This window comes from Anas platyrhynchos, chromosome 3 (genome assembly GCF_047663525.1).
Source record: "Anas platyrhynchos isolate ZD024472 breed Pekin duck chromosome 3, IASCAAS_PekinDuck_T2T, whole genome shotgun sequence".
In the NCBI taxonomy this organism is placed as follows: Eukaryota; Metazoa; Chordata; class Aves; order Anseriformes; family Anatidae; genus Anas; species Anas platyrhynchos.
This window is the reverse complement of record NC_092589.1, coordinates 48334123-48356168: the sequence shown is the minus strand read 5'-3', so window position 1 is coordinate 48356168 and position 22046 is coordinate 48334123. Positions and strand designations below refer to the sequence as shown.

At 38.0% G+C, this 22046-nt stretch overlaps 1 long non-coding RNA gene across 1 annotated transcript; it reads right to left on the bottom strand.

Annotated features, from left to right (window-relative positions):
- Positions 1 to 206: 206 nt before the first annotated feature.
- On the bottom strand, positions 207 to 21451 carry LOC140002169 (uncharacterized). Its single transcript, XR_011808303.1, has 2 exons — positions 21010 to 21451; positions 207 to 1185 (listed from the first exon to the last, which is right to left on the bottom strand). It is a non-coding gene; the product is annotated as an uncharacterized lncRNA (long non-coding RNA).
- Positions 21452 to 22046: the final 595 nt, after the last annotated feature.

The following is a 22046-nucleotide window of genomic DNA, read 5'->3' as shown; positions in this document are numbered from 1 at the left end:
GAGCTCCACCACAACTGCTCTCACTCCTCCTCCTCAGAAGAGGAGGGGAAGAAAAGGAAAGAAACAACTCACAGGTTGAGATAAGAACAATTTAATTGAAGCAAATAATTAAGGGAAATAATTAAATAATTTAAAGGAAAAAAGGGAAAGGGAGAGGGGAAAAAAAAAAAAACAATAAGCAAAGGCCACGTGTAAGTGCAGAGGAAAGAAATTACTCTCTACTTCCCTCCAATGAGCAATGCTTGACCATGTCCTTGAAACAAGGCCTCAACACACGTAGACATTGTTCAGGAGGACAGACTTTCACAATAGAGCCCACCCCACTCCTCCTTAGGCAACCTGGTGTGCCCTGGCTCCCCGGGGCCCACCATATTGGTGCCAGCCTTAGCCCAGACACCCGCTCATCATAGCACACTGCAGCCCAGGACTCCTGGGCACAAGCAATCCAGCAGGCTCAGCCTCCCATGCAGCTGGGGTTACAGGTGTGCACCACTGTACTGCAAGCTTTTTGTACTTTTTATATCAGGAAATCCTGCTTAAACCTAAGAAAAAAATTATTTTACTGCAAGGGTAATCAAATACTAGAACAATTTGTGGAAATAAACTGCAGACGTCCATCCTCAGATATATTCAAAACCTGACTGGACACAGCCTTGAGCAACCTGCTATAGTTAACCCTGCTCTGGGCTGGTGGGGTTGGAAGAAGTAGACTATGAACTAGAGAGTTTCCAAAAGTGCCTTCCCATCTCAAGGACTGTGATTCTTCCCGAAGGTGAATTACAGAAGATGAGTAGAAAGGGAACAGTCTGAAGGTTATCAGCTGCTGAATATCAAAACAGAAGCTCAGTTTATCTTATCCCTGTACATTATTACAAGAATTTTTAGCTGGAAGTGTGCAGACTTGCAGCAGGCAGGTCTTGAAGTTGTGGAAGCATCCAAATATTTTGCTGACAAGATGAAGACACTCCAATTCAGCAGTCTATTCTGTGAAGTGCTTGCAGCTGCTTGCAACCATGCTGAATGAAACAAATTTTCCATCAGTCTCCTGTGACCGTAAACAGCACTGCAACGTAGCTTCAAACTCAGCAGAACTGCATGATCAAGCAACAAGTTTTTCATTGTGCTTCTAGCCTTCTTGTTTACTCTTTGAACTCAGAATTCATTGCACTCAGGTTAACATTAGAGCTAGGAGGAAAGCAGATGTGAAACTCCAATGAACTCATCACATTAGTAAGGTTGCTTTGAATGTGACTGTTTTTCAAGACATATTTAATGCATGCGAACATGCACTTCTGCTATAGACCTCAGTTGTGTAGTAGGCAACTCAAATATTACAATAAAGACAGATCCAAAAAACTAATAGCTGCTGCCATGCTAGGTTGGTATTATCCCATTAATTCAGTGTTGTTGCAATCACTGGTTAAGATGGTCTACGTTTACTTGTTGTAGAGTCCCACTTTCAAGTCTGGTGTCTGAATGTTTTCATGCAAAACAGCAGAGGAAACTAAAAGACGAATGGATTGGCACTCCATAAAAACAACACAAAGATTCACATTAATTCTCTTGATTTGCTTAAAAACATGCCCTTTAATGCTGGCTCAACTACCCCCTATATAGGATGTAAAGAGTTCATTTGTACTTAAAAAAAAGTTTCTAGACCATGTAAGCTATCCAACGTGAAGATTCCTAATATTTTCATTTTGAGAAGAGTATTCCCTGATAATTTCATAAAATGCTTACTCCCCTCTACCCTCCACCATAGAAAATTTTTTAAAATGTACTAAGTTTTTTAAGATGTACTTGGAACTCTCATTTTGCCTTTTTTTTTTTTTTTTAAAGACTTAGATTGTTGTGACTTGGGAGTGAGTGTGTAGCAGGGATCAATGAAAGCCTCTGAAGACTGCTGCAGTGGAGGGAAAGGGAAAGTAAAAAGGAACACACTTAACGGCAGTTCAGAGTAGCAAGAGCCACACATGGAGAAGCATGCTGGGTTAGCAGCTTCAAGAGTTTTTTTTTTTCCCAGTTACCATGACACTTGTTTCCCAAGTGATACCAAGGAACGTCCTGAGGGCAGCAATATAGAAACATCCAGCACACATATATATGAACATATGTATTTTTATATTTATATAAAAATGCAAACACCAAAAAAACAAAACACAGCTTCAAATCCTTGGAAAATAGTAGACCAATCTGCAGAAAACAAATCACATTCATCATCTTACAGGTTTTGACTATAAAGTCAAAAAACAGAGAGAACTTCATATGAAAACCGTCAAGCACCACATTTGACGTTTTGGTCTTAACACTGGACTATCAGAACTGCCAGTATTTTATGCTAAACAGAATATTAAAAAAAATATTCTTATATTATCCTACTGTAGATAAGCCATTCCTATATCCCTATAAAGAATACTTTTACTGTAAATATGAGTTATTCCTGTCTGAGGAAATAGTTGTGAACTTTGCAGCTCATTACTATAGTCAGAATTAGTAGAGAGGATCACTAGACTTCACAGTTATCCACTAGAAGAGGAAGGATTTTCCACATATTATTATGCACAGGAGACAAGCAAGTTTCTCTAATCCATTTCTGCAGAACCTGCCAAATAACAATACATAACTCCTTGGAGACTTCTGGCTGTTGTATATCATTCAGAGTCAAGGGGACACCAGTTGACCCAGCATTAGAGTGGCTCCTCAGAGCATACATTTAGGTATTTCTATCACCAAGAAGACCTAGCCACAGATGCTAAGGAAAGTGTGACTAATTCTTTCAGGTACTTCTGTGCTTCCCCTATCTTACCCATTGGGCAGCCTTGAGGGAAAAGGGAAAACACAGCCAAAATAGTCTCCATAGGAATATAATCCTAGCACTGCTGTCCTACCCTCTTTGTTTAAACAGCAACAAAAACAAACAAACAAAAAAACCAACCACACAACTTTTTCTACAAATACCACCAAAAACATCCCCACACCATGACAAAGAGCATTTAAAATAAAATGCAAGTATTTGGCATGTAGTAACGAAGATATTACACAGAGTAGGATCCCATCCAAATTCAGCTGGAGATTTAGGTGTTGCATTTCCAAATCGTGCATTAGAAATTAGCAGAATGCATACCTCAGTGTGGAGGACGTTTGTCCCAACAGTTCAACTTTGTTCACCATGACATTTTGCCAGGGGATGCTGCATGTGCCAAGAGGAAAATGGCTTCTTCAGTGCTGTATGAAGCCAGGGAAATCGGCCAAACCCTTATAAAGCAGTACCTGACATAGAAGCTACGTTCATATTACATAACAAGCAGCTCTATATTTATTCCACCATAGCAGTGGAGAGCTGAACAGGACCCAGCCTCACCAGGGACATTAATTAGATGAGAAACCCTCTTAGTTCATTGGTTAGATGGAACCTTCTAGGGCATATTACAGATAATTAGTGTATTAAGTCTTGCTTGGAACAGAGAAAAATGACCTCTAATCACTGAACCAGGAATTACACCTTTCTGGTGAGTCATAGTAAGTATTACCATAAGGTGGCAATCCTTTTTTCTTGGTGTCTTCATGCCTTTAACACAGGAAGGTAAGGCTCCTAACTCCCAGCTGCATATTTCTGTAGAAACTGCAGTTGCAGCTCCTCAGTGCACTGCATGACAGCATTCCCTGCCAGATCACCACACTTCCCAGGAAAACAAAACAAAAACCACCACCACAAAAAAGTCCTTCATGGTTTGTTTATGCTACAAACAGTACTACACCTTCCCCACCCCCAACAGCACATACCACCTCACCAGCTCTGTGGAGCTGTTCAACTGTTTCGCACTACATTTCAGTGCAGATATTAAGTATATATGGGAGAAGGCTTGGAGACAGTAGGTATTCTCACTGCTACAGGCACTGAAGGATTAGATACTCTTAGGTCTTCCTGTGTAAGGCAATGCATACAAATAAATAGGCTTATCAGAACATACTAGGGCCAGGCTACTTTTTCAAAGAAAAAAAAAAAAAAAACAAAACAGGAAAGAAGGAAATAAACAAGACTGAAGTGCCAGTAAAATTACCCTTACAACTGTAGGCAGAGTCATTAATCTTTTCTAAACTTATTTAGAGCAGATATACTCCTAAATATAATCTGTAGACCTAACATTTTGAGGCTAAACACAGGACATGTTTCCTGGCTACTGTTAGAATGCTGACTGGACTTGGCTACCAACAGTCCATGGGCAGTCACCAAGAACAATGAGTCTTCTGATGCACTGAAGAGTTTTCATCTCTGAACCTCTCTGGTCCCAAGTTGTTGCTCTTTCCCTAGTGTCACATCTCCTATCAATTACTGGTGTGCTGTGGAATACTGCTTAATAAACATAATTTTCTTCGCAGAGCACATCTTTTAAGTGATCGATCATAAGAGTCCAGGAAATAGAGTTCTAAGTACTCTATCAGGTTCCTGCCTGTTCCTCTGAATGACAACCCATAGTCATTAAAAAAACACCCTTGGTATTAAAATGATTTATTTTAATCTAAACAGAGATTACTTTAATTAAACGTACTTTATTCCTCTTGAAAGTGACAAATCACTCCCCTGAAGCCCTCTATCACTCTATTTATCAAATGATTTCAGTGTGAACAGCAAGCTGATCCTCCCAGACCTTTTTGCTATGGAACTTCAGTTTTGCTCCAAAAACATGGACGGAAAAAGAAAATATAAACATGTCAAATTAATCTCACATAATGTCACAGTCATGTCAAGGGACATTTACAATTTTTTTATTTTATTTTTTTTTTTTTTTTTTTTTTTACAAATCACCTCCTGAATTTGTAACTAGATATTAAACAACGCAGTAAGGCTTACTTGAAAAAAATAAAATAAAATAAATCAATGTTTCAACACTGACAAAACAGGATCATCTCCACCTGTAGCTAGAGTTTTGTTCAGGCAAATGAAGGGTCTGGTCTATTTTTATGCTTACTCTGAAGCATTTGTAGCAACTGAAAGTTAAGAAAGTCCAGGTTTGCTGTACAGGGACTGTAAAAATGGAGTAGAGGGGTCCTGCTCAGAGAATACTGAACAAATTAACATTGAAGGGAAGCATTGGACAAACCACTTAAGGAGATGCTGAGGAAATACAACTGGCAATAGATGCCTACATCAGCAGTCAGTTCACTTTGAACCAGAATACGAAACCAAGTACTTCAAATCAGCAAATACTAACATTCAACCCTCTTCTCCAGCAATTCAGAAGAAAGAGGAAAGGAAATCAAACTATACCTACTTAAGTCTAGTGCTGTATGGTGAAAGTCATTTGAGATTGCTTGAAGACTGGGGCGGAAATACACATATATACACATATACACATGCTTACAACTTTCTCTTGGCAATAAAATTCATTTTGGAGAAATCAATATATTCAGTGGATTCCCTTTTCTTGTCAAATCTGGTATATTTGGTAAGAAAGAGGGGGAGGTGTCATTGTCAGAAGAGAGTACTGATTTATGTTAGGATTAAACTTGAATATAACCAGAGGCACTTATAAACCTCCTGAAATAATCCATTCCCCTTCCTTCCAAATTCAGCATATCCATCCTAGTTTACAGACAAGTATCTGAAATGCATCCAAGCTATTATCAAATCAGTATGTGAGGTGACTGACATTCACCCTTCACCAAAAGTCTCTTGGAAAAGAGATTCATGAAAATTCTACCCCAGATGTCTGAGCTTTTTAATGACTAATAGAACAGTGTCTTTTCAGGCTCACCTTTCATTTGTTATTTACTCAGCAGTATTTACACACTGTTAAGGCAGGCTAAGCCATACAAGGGATAGACATACACAAATATAAACAGAATTATAATGTCCTGTTTGCAAGGTAACTGTGTTGAAAAACTATACCAGCTCTGCAGGAGAACCTACAGATGAGTCACCATTCTGAAACATTCAGGCAGTTCCTAAAATGGATGTAATTATCCTTCCTACTGAACTATGGGATGTGCCTTTTATTGCTTTGGAACTATTTACTGCCACACACTTCATTTGCAAGCACTTGTACCAGAAGACACTGTCAGAAAGAGACTATTAGTCGTGCAGGTTTCTCGGGTATCTTGGAAGACCTTAAGTGTACTCACTGATCCTGAGTTTAAACTAACGGAGAGGTTTTGACCCCAAACTGTCTTAGGACACAATAGTAGAGATTGTCTCCCTAAGCAGAAAGTTACTAAAAAATGCAACAAGGTAAGTTAGAGTACCTATAACTCCTAGTGGACAGTATTAATTACTTATTTCCATTGATCAAATTATTTATTTTTACTTACCAGTAGCCAGATGTGTTTAATTTTATATATTTTTTTTAATGCTTGAAGGTCTAATTAAACCTATACAAAGTCTCTAGTCACTTCATGTCAGAACCATGCCTTCTTTCAGACAGAACGTGACAATTTATCAAATAAAGCCATTTTAACCAAAAGAAACATTCATGACATTTTGACATTGAAATACTGATTTTTTCCATGTATCTTATTCTCTGTGTGAGCAGTCTAGTTTGGCATGACCATATGCTATGCCACAGATACCAAGTAAGGACTTCATGCACATGAGAAATACTCCACTCCCCCAGCTTCTACTTTAAGATCCACTAACTCCCTGATCAAGCACTTCAATGGCTTACAGGCAAAAATAACAAGCAAGTAGCATGCCATAGGCAGCAACATTTTTCTTACCTTCTTGGCCTGGAGAAACAGACTTCCTTACAGCATAGTGAGAGAGAGAGAGGGGTGCAGATTAACTGCAATTTTTTTTTTTTTTTTTTTTTTTTTATACAGTAATGCCGCCTTATCCATACTCTGTTAGCTAAGTTGCAACAAATGCAACAAATTAATTTTAGAAAGCTCTCAGGCATTAATTTTCCAATGAGGTCAAAAGGATAGGCTATAACACCTCTTTCCTCCTTTGGCTAGTACAAGTTGCTAGTTGCTGAGCCCTTTTCTACTTTAAGATTTCTTCTTCAACTTTTGTCAGCTCAGCTTTTTTTGTTTGTTTGTTTTAAAATAAAGGACATGTTATTTATGAACACCAAATTATTTCCTCATTCATCTCTAACTAGGGATACAACACACGTCTTCCCTTCATCCCCCTGTAAGGAAATAGAGTCACCTTTACTTGCAAACTGAGGGTAATAGATTGCAGCACCATCCCCCCAGACAACCCTAGGCTGTCCCATAGATTAATTTTCAGACTGGGAAAGGTCTTTGGAGACACAGAGAAAGCACAAAAAGTCAATTTTCCCTTTCAGTTTTACTGACAGAAGAGTAGATATTAGGCCTTCCTGTGAAAGCATATTAACAGAAAAAAAGGAAGAGAGAAGGGAATTTGTGTAGGGAAGTGAAAATATTTTCTGACTCAAGGAATAGACTGCAGTGTGTTTTGGGGTTTGGAGATGCTAGAAACAACAGTATGGAGTGGCTGTTCCATTTCATTTTCAGTCACCCTTACTTACTGACTGTAAGTACTCCATGTAGAGATCTCTCCAGAGACAAGCTTCTTGTTGTTTTGTAATGTCCTGGATTACTAGACATTGACTGAGTTGTCATTGTGCAAAATTTGTCAGCCATTGGAAACAAGTGACCTCTTCCTTCGAGAAAGGAGCAAGGAGGAATGCTGGGGGAGAGTTTTTTTTTTCCTATATAAAGAATTTTATCTAGACATGATAATCATTGATTTTTGTCTTAATCATCACAGGAAGCTAACACAATGCTATCACCTTGGTCCATTAAAAACATTTGCTCTCTGGTTTTGTTTCCTTTCCACTTTAAAATTAAACTTCAACAGCCATCAATACAAGCAAGATCTGTTGATGCATCTCAGCACAAGTTAGTGACTTGGCAAACCAAACATACAACCTTCTCTATCCAGTCAATTCCTCAGAACTGCAATCAGGAGTATTAAATTAGGCAAATTTCTAATTGGTGCAGACTTTTCCTGCTAGTCATGACCCTTTACATCATCATTAGCACTCTTCTGTGACTAATTAGGCCAAAGTCAGACTCAAGTTCTTATTTCTATAGACTTCAGGATTATAGAGCTCATTAAAGAAGTAGTAGAAAAAACCTTTCATTATGCAGTTCATTTTGTACCTCAGATTTCTCAGGCCTTAGCTTTAGCAGCTTTCTATAAAAGGCACTTCAGCTCTTCCCTTCCTGTGTTTTGGAAATGCAAGGCAGGTGGCCAAAGATAGAACATGTTACTACTAAGTACTGTCACCTTAGACAGGGTTTTGCTTGCCAAACCTGAGTCTGAGAACCTCTAAAGGAAGTAAAAGAAAAAAAATGCCTAGAAAATAAAGCAACAAGATTTGCATTAAGGCTACATGTACAGCTACACATGAACAGCACCATATCTGAACAGAAGACAGCACATACTTTTTACTGAAAACATAAAATTCGGAATAATATGCAGAAGGATCATAGCTTCTGCCTGTTAGGTTTGTAACATATGTCACTCTCTGGAAATAAGGGCTGATGACCTAAAAGACTCCAGAAGCTGGAACCCATTCAAGCAGCAGGCACAGACATTTAAACATTTTGAAGCAACCACAGTAAAAGTTTTGGGCTAGGAATACTTCACAAATAAATTCTCTATACATTAAAACTTAATTTCATCAATGTATTGCTGCCTGAAAAAAAATCCATGGTAATAAATAACTATAAAATAGCATTAATCTGGATGGAAATCCAGATGGAAATGCCGTTTCAAATGGTCAACATCATTCTGTTAACAAAGACCAAAAGAAGTTGTCTATATATGGTTGCATTCAAAGAACACTCATTTCAAGATTTTATTCATTAAAAAAATTAAGGGTATTTGATGATAAAGATAAACTTCTGTAAACACTCACAACCAGAATTATGTCATATATATCAATCAATATTACATGTCCAGTATGGTTAAATTTCTCATAAATATTACTTAAATTCCTGCTGTTTAGAAAGTCAATTTTTCAAAAATACATTTCAATGAATTCATGACATGACATCAGCTTATCTACAAGACTACAATTTCATCAGTGTGTGAAATGTCTTCATCTGATTTGTGTTAATATGGAAAAATGCTAGGGCCACGTGGTATGATGAAATGTGACCTTCTGTCTTACACACCCTTGTATAACTACAAGTCTAAGAAAAACAGAGTGGTTAATGTATATAGTTCTTGTATCTTGCAAAGGAATGGTCCAGCAATTCGTGTCAATAGGGCATAAGAGAACAACGGGGTTTCAGAATAACTGCTAACTATTATGACTATTGCATGGGACACTATGCAAGTCTCTGATATCTGGCCAAGAGATAAAGGAGAAGGGGAAAGACGAAGGATGACTAGAAGACAAAGCTTGCAGGGGACGCTGCGCAAGTCTCTGACATACAGCCAACATGGACAAAGGAGAAGGACAAGAAAAAAAGCCTGGGAGGAAGACTACAAGCTTTCAGCATGGGAGACCCCCAGAGGGACCACTGGAGACTGATACGCATGCTCCAGTAGGAGGGTTTGGATTCCAGCAACTAATTATAATAACCCTGCCTTTTCTAGAAGTAATAATGAATATGTAGAAGCCTAGGAGCATAAAAATCAGCTGCCTGATGTAACTGGTGTGCGTCTTGATGGAGCAGAGACTCACGGCGCACCCAGCGCTGTTTGCTTACCTCTATTCATTTAATAAATTGTAAAACTTTGATTGTAATCCTATTTTGAAGACTGAGCCATTTATTACAAGTGGAAATACCATGGACTACTTCCCACATGAATGAGACTCTAGTATTTATTTGATCTGAGCAGCGCAGCAATTTCTATGTAAGGAGCAGAGAAACAAGACAGCTAATGAGTCTTAGCTATGGTAGTATATAGAAAGAACAAAAGTACAGAAAAAAAACAGAAATAGAAAATAGAATTGTTTAAGGCAGCTCACAGAAAATAAAATATTTGAGTTGATAATATAAGAAAATATTTGAGTTGAAATATCTAAGAATTTGTTTTGACCACAATTTGTAATTTGTTAGAGCTTCAAAATTTAACTTTTTCCAGTAGACCTTTTCATAGACACTTAAGGAATGAATTAACATTAAGTGAAAGAAAAGTTCATGATTTACTTTTTTCTCATGAGTTTGCATTGAATGTGTAGTGGCAGTCATCAGAATGAAACACCTATTACTTTCTTGTAAAGTGTAGTATTTTTTAACGGAAGAATACAAATAGTATCAATAAAGCAAAAAAAACAACAACACAGAACAGACCACAAGGGAACTACCTGCTTCAAATATATAATTGTACAGCTGAGATTAGTTTGATCTGTATTTTCTTTAAAAATCAGAGGAAACAAGGTATTTAAAAAAAATAAATCACACTAGCAACAGCACTCCTAGCTGACCTGGGACAAAGACACTGGTTTTGGCCCTCTAAAATCTAGATGCCAAATGGAAAATGTTAAATAAAATTGTAACCACAGTATCAGAGTCTAAGAAGAAACTGTTCTCAGATGTACTTCACTGATTAAATACTCTCAATTATTGTTCAACACCCTTTCCACAGAAATCTGGAAGAACAAAAAAAACCTTGTCTCTTCACGTGACTCCTTTTGATCCCCCAATTCCATTCTTCATTACAGACTACTGCTTCACCAATGCAGTGATAAAATAGTAAAAACAACAACAACAAAAAACCATTAGTGGAATGCAGAGATTAAAACAACACTCAGTTATCCCATACTTGAATGGTACCATCTTTAATGCCTGTTAGAACATAAGAACATACCTTTTTACTCTCTCAGACCTTGAAAACAACAGTCAGAAGCCTGTATGTGGTAGCAGGTTTTGTTTTTGTGAGGCTGAGTGGGAGAAGAGCAAGGGATACCACTGTTTCGGAGACTGTGCACAAGAATGAACAAAGTTCTGGGATCAGCATATATAGACTTAGCTCTGCTAGCTATCACCCTGTCCTCACCCCAAAAGTACCCTTATAGAAATCCATCAGTTTGTTCAAACTCTGTAGCAGAAGGGCTTCAGTCATCTACTTGACCTCCACCAGCTCCAGCCTATCATCATGTTGACTCCCACTGATCTGCTTAACCACCTTTGAATTTCAGAGGGCTTCAAACTCACTGCTGCAAAGCCAAATTCAGCCTCACTAAAATGTAAAAACTCTGCAGCAATTCAGTTGCTCAGAATGCTTAATAGTATTTCACCATGTTTTTAATCATGATGCGTTGTACCTAAGGGATATACTAAATAGAAAATCACTAAAAATAGTGCAATCTGAAAGGAAGCTATAACTCTATACTTAACATGTCTCTTAAAACAAATTTGCTTTTACATTAAAGGGTATAAGAGGTAGCTGGTTAAACAGGTCACCCTATAAGAAAAACCAAGTGGAACTACACAATATTACAGCATCTAGTAAATTTATGAAGAAATGCACAGAGACACCTGAATCTGACACACTGACAAGCCATACATAGCTCTATTAGCCAAAACAGAGTTAAAGAAAACTGTGCCAACCAAGCACTATTTTCCAAGGGAACATCAGAAAATATTGATTCACAAAATTTAAAATGTTTTTGAGAAACATATCCAATCTCTGAACTTTTATTTTGAGAAATATCAAAACAAATATTTCAAGTAATTTTATAATCAGTCAAAACACCATCTAACAGACTGTTTCTATTAGAGCAAAGCTAAGTATTGTAAAAGATAATCGTATCTCTGCATTTATGCTTAGTACCTAACAGGGGACACTACTTTTAAATGCCCCAGGAGGTGGAAGTCATTTTCAATCTGTTTGTCTAGCAGCCTATGCTGGTAAAAGAATCTCATGGGAGAGAACAGTGATTTTGAAGCAGAAGTGTATGGACTAGCAAGGGCAGGAAGTACAAACGTCCAAGCTCCTTTAAAAGTTTCAGTGTTTTGTGTTTGCGTGGTTTGTTTTAGCACTTACATACATAGCCAAGACTGCAAGCTTCATATCTGCAGTGAATTTCACAATGTATTGTACAAGCAGGAAATTAGTGTTCACGCTCTCATTTAATACATTTTTAAGTTTTGAGACCAGTCTAATTCCATATTGTAATACAAGTTTGATGCATGCATCAAGTTAAATACAAGCACGGGCCATTCTTCATGATATTTAACTACAAAGGAAGCATGAGAACTAGGTGATGTTCCCCATTCCCCCACTATGCTATACAGCTGATAACTCACCCATAACTAAAAGTACAGGAAATGGACTATCCAATAAGATGTCCATGTTCTCAGCACTGTGGTGCCTGTTACTTGAATTCTACAGTCCTTTATTTTACTTTTTGCAAACAAAAAAAAAAGATATTTTTTATTTTTATTTTTTTGGTGTTGCTCCAGCTGAAGTCACAGAAACAGCAGTCAGTAAAATCTGTTTTAAAATTCCATGTTTCTGGTGAAATAAGATAGGGACAGAAAACAACATACTGCAAGAGTAATCTGGAAGTTAGATACATACCACAAATGAAGTGAGAGTCACAAAAGTTCAATTTCAATTATCACTAGGGATCATCATCTTCACTTACCAGATTTCCACAGACAATGTGCAACATTAAGGTAGTAAAAAATCTGGTATACGGATGCAGCAAGCATGTAAACCATCTGCTGCTTAAAAAGTCAGCTGAGAGAATGACTATGGACATATGGGGATACCAGCAGTGAATCACCCATTTAAAGCGTAAGGCAAGCTCTGGTCAAAGCAAGCTCTGAAAACAAAGCAAGTAGGTGCAAAGGGCTGGAAGGTAACAACTGCTGAAGGGCTGTCATGTCCCCAGGGCTTGTCCCAGAGCTGCCACAAGTGCTGAGGTCAGCCAGTCACTTGGGGTATCACTTTCTTTAGTTCAGCATTGCCTAAATACTGTCCATAAACGGATGACCACAATAAATTCTGTGACCAAGGGCATCAGGGAAGGCTTACAAGCTCAGAGATATAAATAAGAAGAGCGGAATTATTTTAAAGCCTCTAAAATGGAAATGGACTTTTAGTCATTTTTTAAATCTCAAGTTCTGTCTCAAAGTGAAAAGCATTCTGGATGAACTCCTTCAACTTAAAGTTGTGCTTTCAGCTTTACCAGATAATGCCCAACAGGATTTCCAGTGCTCTCTCGACTCTGACAGAAAGTGCTGGAATACAGAGAACCAAACGAGGCACTTATTTGCCTCCAAGTAGCAGAAGTAGTTCCCAGGAAACTGTATGACACCAGATATCTTTCCAAGTAGAGAAAAACATTTTTTCCCTGTACTTATTAGCAACCAGATTGTAAACTGGGATGTTGACACAGCTATGCCACAGCAGCTTTAGGGTTTCACTGGGGGGGGAGGTGAGGGGAAGAAGTTGTGCCATAGTGAGGCCCACTAAATGTCTCCTACAGACTCCACTGACACAGATGGAAATCAGGAGAAAAATTTTGAACAAGATATCACCCTGTGACAGTTTGGTTGAAGTTAAATCTAGAAACAATAATTTATTTCTCACATTGATCAGGAATTTCTGATGCCTTATTCTTTTTACAGGCTTTTGGCCCAGCCCCATCCAGTAGGAAAACACAAACTCAAACGCAAAACACAAAACCCTAAAATTGAAGTATACAGCAGAACTTCCATCTGAAAACTATCCCACAGAAACATGTTCACTTGACATTTGTGGATAAAGACCTTTCAACCATTTCATATTTGCCACCTGTTCATCAGGAGCCATCATCCTTTGTTGCTGGAAAATGCAAACACTAAGGCTACTACCACTACTTTTGATTTGACTTTTTCATACCTCACTTCCTCTTTTTCCTTGCTAGAAGAAAGCTCCACTTAAGGTGTGTTGAGGAAACTTTCACATTTAGAAGAAAGCTGATCCAAAACAACTAGCAAGTAAGTTCAGGCTTCCCACTCCTAACCTGCAACACCAGAAGTGATGCCAGCCAAGACTCTGCTTCTTCCTTGCAAACCAGTGCACTTACTCATGATTACAGTTGTCCTGAATAGAGGCAACTGGACTGGAAAAAAAATGTCTTTTTTTTCCTCCACAAAAAAAATAAATCTGAATGTCCTCCCTCTGCTCTCCAAGGAGATTTAAAAAAAGGCAAACACAAGGAAAGTAACACAAAAAATATTTTTTTAGCTTCAAACATGGAAAAGAACAAAAATGTTATATGGAATGACTGTCTAGCGAAATCTCTTTCAAAGTAATTATTTTTAGCAACTCAAAAAAAACCAAAATAATTTACAGTCTTAAAAACTTAGTAAGACTGTTAACATATTTCAACAGCATGTTATACTGTAACACACAAGATATTGACAATTTTATTTGGGGAAGCTTGCAATGACTTCGGTTTATCCAAAAATACATGCAGAAACAGAGACAGAGGGCCTGGTTAAAAAAAAGGATATGCCTTTGCTTTGAGTTAGCTACAAAAGGCAGTTACTCATTCCCAAAATAAGGTACAGTATATTATTTAGTACCCTGAGGACAGAACTGAAGACACCTAGAAATTCCCAAACCTCTCAGGTAAGAGCCTCTCCAGAAAAACAAACAAAACAAAGAACAACACTGAATATAGAAAACACTTCAGATGTCCTACATCATGCAGGCCCAGTTTTCACCACCCAGGTGGCAAACACTAGACAGATGTAAGCACAAGTGGAAGCTCTCAGTTCTGGGCAGTCTTTGCTGTGTCCAAGAGCAACTATTACCATCTCAAAATGTCTTTACAGAATACAAGGGAAAATGGTTATATCACGCATGCATATAATTCAAACACCTATCTTGCCTCTCACTAGGGCCATGGAGTTCCACTAGACTGCTGTGTATCCATCTGCACAGTGTTTGTTGCTCATCTGGAAGAAGCCTTTATTACAGAAGCAAGGATTAGTTCAGGGAAGTGTATGCTTCCACTTTGCTCTGCTATTTTAACTCTCATCCAGATGTTTTCTTTCCTTTATGCAAGGCAACTGGAGTTAAATAAGATCAAGCTGAGACACTGAAGATACGTCCTTCTGAGACATTACTTTATCATGATCCACATTTTGAATTTGAATTAGATACATTACCTAATGAGGCAGCTGTGCTACCTCTTTATTAATTTATGGAAGAAGATGTCCAGGTCTTTTCATATTCTTATCATTTTGCATTCCATTTATCTTTCCTTTCACCATGAATTTCTGGCTACTTTCTTTCTATCATTCTAATTGTGTCTATTTCTTTTCTCAAGTGCAGGCCTAGGTTTCTAGTGACAGAAGATCTGCACTACACCAGTCAGTCTATCCACATGATATTCTGGCACCAAGATCCCCAGGGCTCTAATGTTGAAGGCTGGCTCACACAAGCCTTAGCCCCAGCCAGACAGGGAATCTTAAACCTCCAGACTTCATTCAGATTTTTCCTAAAGCTTGTTCCCAACAACCCAAATATCAGTCCAAGAGTTTTGACAGACTGTGATCTTTTGGAGGTAAGTCAGAAGATGTGTGTGCCTAATGGGTCACAAGATTTTCAGAACAGAGAGGCTAGAAACTTATTTAAAACACTGGGATACTGTTTGGGATATCAGTGTTAGTCCCAGTCAGGTCATAGCATCTGATGAATGAGGGTGGTCAGTCTGTTCCTTCATCTGTGAAGAACTTGTTTTCTTCTCTTCCTGGTCTCCCATGAGAACAAAACTTGTCCAATAAAGATTACTACAGCTTCTCAAAGGTGACGATAAAAAAAATCAATTTTTAAAAAACTAATTAACCTTATAATCACTAGTATTTTAATAGACCTTTAAGCAGGGTGGATTATTTAAAATACCCACTCAGATTTAATTACATTACATTTTAAGAGATTATTTTGTAACAAAGATTGGTATCATTAGCTATGAGACAGTATTAACAAGTTGTAGCTATTGTGTCTTTTCCTTCCAACAAACAAAAGTTATCCTTATTCAGATTAACGTATTTGCACTGTGATTGCATGTAAGACTCCTGTCAGTCATCAGCACTGGAAATAATATAAACGAGTACTCTGAGTCATTGACCTAAAGAAATAATTTTTAAGCAGATAACATGAAAAATACACTCACAAATTACAGATTTTTTTTTTTTTAAACAGATATTCATGCATATGTCTATAGTGTGAATATGCCCTTTGGGAGGCATGAAGCTGTACTATCTAAGTTAGGTGCCTAAGTAAGGAAACTAGTTTGACAGCTGCAGGTTTTGAACTGAAACAATTAAAGTCACCTTCAGGAGGTTTAGTAAGGAATAGATGTTCTGAATACCCACAGTAAGACACAAGCACCCCCATATATTCAAAAAATATATTCAGTTTTAAAGTTAGTCTTTTTACCCACACTTCTAAAAACAAGAAGGACATACTGTTATGCTCAAAGTCTTTTTCTATGGATAATGAGGAAAATGAGGAAATACATCCTAGATTTAGAGGCAATTAGTTGTTAATATATTTGAAATCTTAAAAATCTACTCATTATCAGTCCAGAACTAGTTGCTAAAGAAAAAGAATAACAATACTGTTACAGCATAGAAAAAAGCCACATAAAGAAAGCTCATTAACAATCATAACAGAATTTAAAATTTTATGCCAAGTTTTTTGTTAGTTCCCCATTTTCTGGTTTTATGCTAACCTTTCCAATGTTCCTCTGAGCCCTAAGGTTGGCTATTTCACCTTGGGCTATGAATCAAACTGGGGGAAAAGGGTTATGACCATCCCCAACATCTGTAGTCTTTCAGAAGGAGGATTGCAGAGTTCAGGTTGGTGGTTTTTAAATTTGACTTCAGAATCCACTTTGTGTCCTTTTTTATATGTATGGTAACATGCTTTTACTCCTTCACTCTCTCTCTCTCAGTACACAGCTCAATGTCATATCTAGATTTACTCCAAATTGGGCTCTTTACCTATTTTAGACACCACTACTTAACATTCTTTGTTTCTCCTGATACCCGTTTTGTCCAGCTTCAAGCCTTCATTTATTTATCCAATCATTAATTGCTTTAATCTGTGGTTTCTCCCATGACAAGCCACCTGTCTCATCATATCATGCCAGTACCCTTCTGTGCCACATTCAGTGTCTTCTGTTCTCAAGACCTCTTTATACTACATCATTCCACTACAGTTGCAGATGTCTCATTCTAATAGAATAACCATTTATTACTATCTATACAAATGATTGTACCATACAAAGATGACAGAAGAGGGGAAAAAAACAGATACGTGGTCACGTCAGTTAAAGGAATCCTTTCATAGCTAAGCCAAGTAAAGTAAAGCTCCAGGCAGATCAAAAGTTCAGGGTAGGCAAGTCTGACAAATGTCAATCCTGAGGCCTTGCAAATTCAGTATAAAGCTCATACCTTGATGTCAATGTTGTATTACAACACTATAAGGCTGCAACATCCAAAAACTTAGAAGTGCCTCCTTCAACAAGCCACAAGACCTACTGTAAAATTAACAGGTAGTTTCTTCAATGCAAGCATAAAGAGGGAATACATTTGATGGGTTATTTCAGGACCTAAAACATTCATTGATTCTACAGAATGTGACCATTCAACAAAGGTGAAGGTGGCTTGTACCTATGGCCCAGCACCTATTGGTTGCACCATGCCTGCAACCTCATGAATAAGAAGCTCCCTTACACAGACCACCAGATCTCAGTCCTTAAGACTAACAGCTCTTCAGAAACTTGACTCAAACTGCCAGAAAAAGGCTCCATGGACAAAAGCTTGAACATTTCGTAGCTTGTGCACTTGAAACATTAGCAACTCTGAAGTTCAAATCTCATCTGGGCACCAGATCCCTCTACTCTCACTAGCCATAGCAAAGGCACTAAAGAGTTATGACACTAAAGAGTTCATAATGACTGTATTTCCATCCTAAGAGATACCTGCTCTCTAAATTAACATTTTTATTTAAATCCAAAGGCAATCTGCAATCCTGTCTGACACAGCTGCTGCAACAGAGAAAGACAGGGACACACATCTGGGAAGAAATGCCCAGAAATAGAAATTAAAGATCAGGTAAGAAAAAACAGAATTCACAGTATCTTAATTCACTCAGAAATGAACTAGTACTGCTTGAACACATGAACAGAACGGGAGGGTTTCTAGAATGTCTGATGGAGCAGAATTCTGATAATTTTGCTGGCATTATACAAATGAAAAGATTAATATCATTGCTGCCCTCTCCTATCTAGAAGGCTTCAAATATTAATGCCTTTTTAAGAAGTGATTTGATTGACACAATTTGTATTAATGAAAGAAGAAATGAGTTAATCAAAACTTTCACTATCAGAAGAAAAAAAAGTTTTGTAAGCATTCAGATACTGAAGCCAATCAAATGTTCCCTCCCTTACCCCACTTTTTTACACAAAGACAAGCCATACAGCAAAGCAAGCCCTGATAAACACACAGAGGAAAGACTGTTATGAGATACACTGCTACTTGGGTAAGTACTACATTGGATTTCTTATCTGTGGAAGCCATATGACAAATCACCCTACAACAAAACTTTAGCATGCCTTATTCATTTTCTTCTGACCCAAATCATACATTGCTCTTTGACTGATATGCTAATGATACAGGGGAAGCGCAACATTGAAACTTCAGGATTACATACAGTGACTAAGACACAAGGAGGAGGGGATCTGAAACCAGTTTTTTTTTTTTTTTCATATTCCTGAAGAGTTTTTACTAAGGTCCCTAGAGGTCACACACAGACAAAAACACCAAATTTGTCCACTGTGCCTCAAGCTCTCTTGAGGCTTTGCATTAGTAAGACAAATGGCTAATTCACTACAGCCAAATGCTGCACATTTCATGATTAAATACAAGCCTCCTCAGACTTGGCTTCATTTGTTTCTTTTGCAATGAAATATGTGCAGGTTTATATTTTTTCATTACTATATAAATACAAGCAGTTTATAAAATGCTCAAGGAATTATCAAAGCTGAATCTATCATTCTAACATGGGAGTGTGTTTGGGTCACTATTTTCTCCTACTGTCTGCTGCCATATAGTTATTTAATGGCATTATTTGTGTTTAAATGATTTTTATAATTGCCAATGCTCCTTTCCTTAGGAATTCAATTAAATCTAACCCCAGGTCTGCAGACATTAATAGAAATAGTGAAATCTTGCTGTTCCAAGTAGCTATTGTTATTAAGATTTATACAGTGTTAATTATCAGTAGTCCCTTATTATACGGTTTTCAGTGCTGTAATCTCAGCATTGGCATAGCTAACAAGAAGCACCTTGCTGTACACGATCCTTGGGACCCTGTTTGCTCAATACCTGATGAGTTGTATTTTTAATAATAAAATAATAAAAAAGATCTCTCCATACTATAGAGACCTCATGTATGACATGATGTTTATCAAGTCCAATTCTTTATACGTCCAAAACTGCATGACAAGAATCCACTTTCTTCGCTCATCACCCACCCTCCATTTCTGCTGTCACAGACATTGTTGCAACAGTCCAGAGGCATGGTCTGTGTTCAGATTTTTCAATTAGGAGTTGCACTGTAGAACAGAACTCTGCTGACAGAGAAGCAAATCACCAGTTCCCTGAGCTGAGAACATATCATTTTACAAGCACACACATATACACACTGATCCTCTCTCTTCACTGTCCGTGACGTCCTCTGCCCACCTGGTCGATTGCCATCCCACCTTGCTAGGCTTGCACACACTCGGTTTGCTCTCAATTCAGCCAACAGAAGCAAGGGCAATGCCAAGTTTATCCTCTACCAATACAAACAGAAGATCTCACCATATCTACCATAAATGAAACTAGAGACAGTTTACTGAAATTGCTAATCCACATGCATGAGAAGTTTAGAAAAAAAAATATGTTTCCAATTTAAACCTCTGCCTTGCAGGGCACCTAACCCAAGTCAAACAACACCAAGAAATTGTCTACAGCTTCTCAACCTACCAAGAAGCAATAGTCTACACTTGGAAAGAGGTAAGAGAAACACAAGAACAGACCAATAGGTCAAAATCACTCTTCCAGTTTTCTAAATCAGCCTAATATCTGAATGACTGTAGCTGATGGGGTCTTAGTATCCTTCTGCCATCACAGGCTATAGAGACAGACACAGAGCACAACTTTGAGCTGCCAGACAAGCCATCGCTACATCTTCATTTCTAGTTTTCAGCAGCTGCTTCTACAAAAACCATAGAATCAAGGAGATGCCTGATCTTAGCCAGAGCTAAGAAGCTTTGTGCTTCATTTTCACTTCTCCAGTTTCTCCATGTCCTGCACTCTCTTCCCCTCTCTACCCACTTATGTCCATAGGCCAAGGGCCTATACCTCCCTGGGACTGGCATCACAAGCTCACGGTCAAGTACACCTACTGCCATTTCTCCAAATGTGCAGTATAAATACACAGCTGCTTGGATAATAAATTATTATTTATCAAAAATGACAACATATATTTGTAGCCTATTTGACTAACACAAACTGACTTTATCTTTTGTTGGTTTTATATCAATACCTACAAAGTTTTAGATTTTATTAAAATTGTCCATTTTTTGTTTGTCACTCTTGTGGGGACTAATAACAAGAAATAACCATGGCAACAAAGTAATAAATGGTACCTTTTGAATATCTTTAAATAATTTTGAATAACTTCTTGACAGTTACTATAGCCAAAATATGTGTGTATTTTTCACAAAATACATGTTATATTATTGTTACTGTAAGCAACAGAGATAAATTATAGGTAATTTCCACTTTTTAAGTCCTGTTTCTATGGTAATATGAGCAACTGCCATTACTTCAGAGCTTGTTACCATGGTTATTTCAGGTAATTCCAGGGTTTTAATACCCTTAAACCTGACATGATACTTTTTCTCCTATTTTGCTGTTGAGCAAAAATCACAGCTCAACTTTAGGGGGAACACCGCTCTTCCAGTTAAAATAAATACAGCATATATCGCACACCTATAAGGAAAGGAGTCAAAATGAGTAACTTACCATGCAATCTCTTGCTGACTTCCGTCTTCTAAGAGAGGGATCTCTCTTTGACACACAACTTTCTACAGCAAGAGGGAGGTGCTTCCTCCAGGTTTTAAATACTCTGACCACCCTCAGCTGTGCAAGGAACTTGTCCCAGAGGGCAAGCTCCCTGGTAAAGCTGGGGAGGTGGGATATAGTGGGCTAAGTTTGCTGCTCCTCCAAATATCAGCTTTGAAAAATGATTGGTGAGATGTCAACTGCTCCCAATCCCCATAATGAGGAGGGCCATGTAGGAGCATGGGCTTGTTCACTGGTACATCATCCCACACTTGTGTTTAACTCAAAATGCCCTGGAGAGAGCAATTGGTCTTAATGAAGCCTGCTGGGGTAGCAGGGCAGCCTTCACCACCCCTGTACCAATGCAAACAGCAAGAACATCTTCACCAAAGCCCTGCAGACAGCTCTGGGGGTTTGAAAACACAAGGATAATTCTGTCTGAACCTTTGCATAAGAAAGAGACAGCAGGAGGCTTCATGTAGCAGCAGCTGGGTGGTAATAGAAATTATTCTAAATTAGAACTAATTCTCGATCCCAAGAAATCTTCATGTCTTAGCTGTGTGACTGCAGCCTGTCTTTCCAATAGATCTCCTTGCTCTTGTCTACTGCAAGCACTGATCTTGACTTCAGTCCATGAAATCTGCTCCCACACAAAGAAGTCTTCCAGGCTTTACCTAGAGAAGAAAATTGATACAATCTGCCCCTCTTCCTTCAGAAGCAGTCAGCAGGAGTCACTGGCTTGAAAATCTTGTTACATGCACTGAAGAGAGTATTTTGGTTACAGTAACTTGCTAAATCTGCAATATCAGACCAGGGCACTGGTCAAGTCTGAGTCGCTGGGAAGACATCACATGATACTGTTGATTTGTCTCCAGTGCCATCAGGGTTTTGGCGTTTTCATTATCGCTTCTCATGAAGACAGAAATGACTGATTTTGAGATCTCTCTTTTTTTTTTTTTTTTTCTTAAAAGAATGTTAAGCCACATAACTGTACAGAA